Here is a 3,206-nt window from a genome sequence, read left to right on the forward strand (position 1 = left end):
TACAATATGGAGGAGGATCCTAGGCCTTTGATGAGGCTATGAAGTCTCATGATTCTGCTTTCTGGAAAGAGGCAGTGAATGATGAAATGGATTCTATAATGGGTAATCACACTTGGATTTTAGCTAATTTACCTCCCGGTTGCAAACCCCTAGGTTGTAAATGGATTTTTGTAAGGAAAAAGAAAATCGATGGAACCATACTAAAACATAAGGCCCGGTTAGTGGTCCAAGGTTTTAGGCAAAGATATGGTATCGATTACTTTGATACTTATGCTCCAGTAGCTAGAATAGCTACTATTAGACTATTGATAGCATTAGCTGCGATTCATGGTCTAGTAATTCACCAAATGGATGTAAAAACTGCTTTTCTTAATGGTGAATTGGAGGAGGAAGTGTACATGAATCAACCTGAAGGGTTTGTGGTTAAAGGTCAAGAAACTAAAGTTTGCAAATTAGTTAGATCTTTGTATGGTCTTAAACAAGCACCTAAGCAATGGCATCAAAAATTTGATGAAGTTGTGTTGTCTAGTGGGTTCAAAATAAATCAGTCCGATAAGTGTGTATATAGCAAATTTGATAATAACGGTAAAGGAGTTATAATTTGCTTATATGTTGATGATATGCTTATTTTTGGGACTGATTTGGAACAAGTGGAAAAGACCAAAGTCTTCCTTTCCTCTAGCTTCTCCATGAAAGATTTGGGTGAAGCGGATGTTATTCTAGGTATTAGAATAATAAGAGGGAAAGGGTCGTTTTCTTTATCACAATCTCATTATATTGAGAAAGTGGTCAAGAGGTATAATGAGTCAAATTCGACTCATTTTGCTACTCCTATGGATCCTAGTATTCACTTGGTTCCGAGTAGTGGTACTCCAATTTCACAATTGGAGTATGCAAGCTTAATTGGAAGCTTGATGTATGCTATGACTAGCACTCGGCCGGATATAGCCTTTGCTATTGGCAAGCTCAGTAGGTATACTAGTAATCCTAGTATGTTGCATTGGCAAGCATTGAGAAGAGTGTTAAGGTACTTGAATAAGACCTTGGATTATGTCATAACATACAAAAGAACCTTCTATCTTAGAAGGTTACTCGGATGCTAGTTGGATTTCGAATAAGGAAGATTATTCATCCACTAGTGGTTGGGTGTTTCTTCTTGGAGGAGGTGCCATTTCATGGGCATCCAAGAAGCAAACATGTATAACGGATTCCACTATGGCATCGGAATTCATTGCTTTGGCTTCTTGTTGCCAAGAAGCGGAATGGCTAAGGAATGTGTTGAGTGAGGTGGACTTATGGGTGAAACCAATGTCACCTCTTGCTATCCATTGTGATAGTGCATCAACCATAGCTAAAGCATATAGTGAAGTCTACAATGGCAAGTCAAGGCACATTGGAGTTAGACATAGCTATGTGCGGGAAATGATAAGGAATAGTTGTATAACTATTAATTTTGTTCGGTCTAGTTTGAACTTGGCGGATACGTTTACAAAACCGTTGTCAAGGGAACTAGTGAACAAAATGAACAAAGGGATGGGTCTTAAGCCTATTGATCAACCTATGGTGAAGGAAAACTCTATTTGATGTCTAATACAACGTTAGATCTCAAATTCAAGGAGGATAGTACTTCTCTAAGAGGTTGGGAGCACTTGTTTAATACATCCCAAGGTTAGTGCTTGTTGCTACAATGATAAAGAGGTTGAATTTTATTCTTAATAAATCTTTGATAATGCTCAATTGTAGGAGCATGTCGGAAAGATTTACCTATGTAAGCTAGAAGTTTGGCCGCTTCATCAAGTCTTAGGCTTGACTTGGAATGCTTATGAATGGATATGGACACCAAGGCTTCATAGGTGTCGGAGGTTTTAAGAACCTAGTTTATGTTTGTGTGTATTAGTAACTTCAATAATTTGTAATGGTTATATGATTCAAAGCTTTGTCTATCATTATGATCTAAATTATTGTAAAGATTACTTTTACTAAATGGAAATTCAATCGTTAGATATTTCCATGATGCATGAACATGGTGTTTGCGATTTATAGCAAGTTGAAAACTTTTCAACATTACCCTATAAATGAGGAGGATTGTTGGAACATTTATAGGGTAATGGGTTTGAAACTCATATGGGTATGTACTAGAAGAGGAGGAGGTCTAGTATCCAAAAGGTTAGAGTGCATCAAGTGGTAACAACGCGCATTGTTATACCAAGGGAGACAGAAGACTGGCCGCGAGTCGCGACGACCAGTGGCCCATCGCGAGTTGCGACAGGCGTCACGGGTCGCGACCAGCGCCTCGCGACTCGCGAGCTTCTTCGCGAGTCGCGACGTGTCTTCTTCCTTGGAATGCGAAAAGATGCCTTGACGGTTTTATATCCGTTGTGATATTTTGTTGATCATTTTAATGACTTTTAAGGTCCTTAAATCAGTAGATTAAAGGCCTTTGATGAGTGATTAAGATGGGGGTTATGTGATTAACCACCCTAGTCAATGAAAGGTTGATGATGCCTATATAACCTTGGGATTCCTATGAGTGAGGGGTTAGAAAAAAATCAGAATTTTCTATACTCTCTCAAAAGTCTTCTTGCTTTGCTTAAGAGAAACCTTGCAATCTTCTCTTGAGTGTTCTTCACAAACACAAAACACAAATTCTTGTTGATTCACTTAGAAGATCATCTAAGTGGATTGTTTCTCTCCATTTTATCTCATTAGTTATTTCGTGATAACCCGGTGATCTTAGAGGGGCGAAATTAAACTAATAGGAAAGCGTAGTTTCCGTGCCTTGGAGTGGATATCTGGTTCTCTCTTTGATCACACATCTAACATATTTATGTATACATATATATATATACATAATTATAATAATAATATACATATATATACATATACATATATATATTATATATATATAATATATATATATAATAATATATATATATACAAATATACAAATATATATATATAATATATATATTTGTATATTTGTATATGTATATATATATATATATATACAAATATACAAATATATATATATATATATATATATATATATATATATATATATTTGTATATTTGTATATGTATATATATATATATATATATATATATATATATATATATAATATATAATATATTTGTATATTTGTATATGTATATAATATATATATATATATATATATATATATATATATATGTATATGTATATATAT

This window comes from Beta vulgaris, chromosome 8 (genome assembly GCF_026745355.1).
Source record: "Beta vulgaris subsp. vulgaris cultivar EL10 chromosome 8, EL10.2, whole genome shotgun sequence".
NCBI lineage: Eukaryota > Viridiplantae > Streptophyta > Magnoliopsida > Caryophyllales > Amaranthaceae > Beta > Beta vulgaris.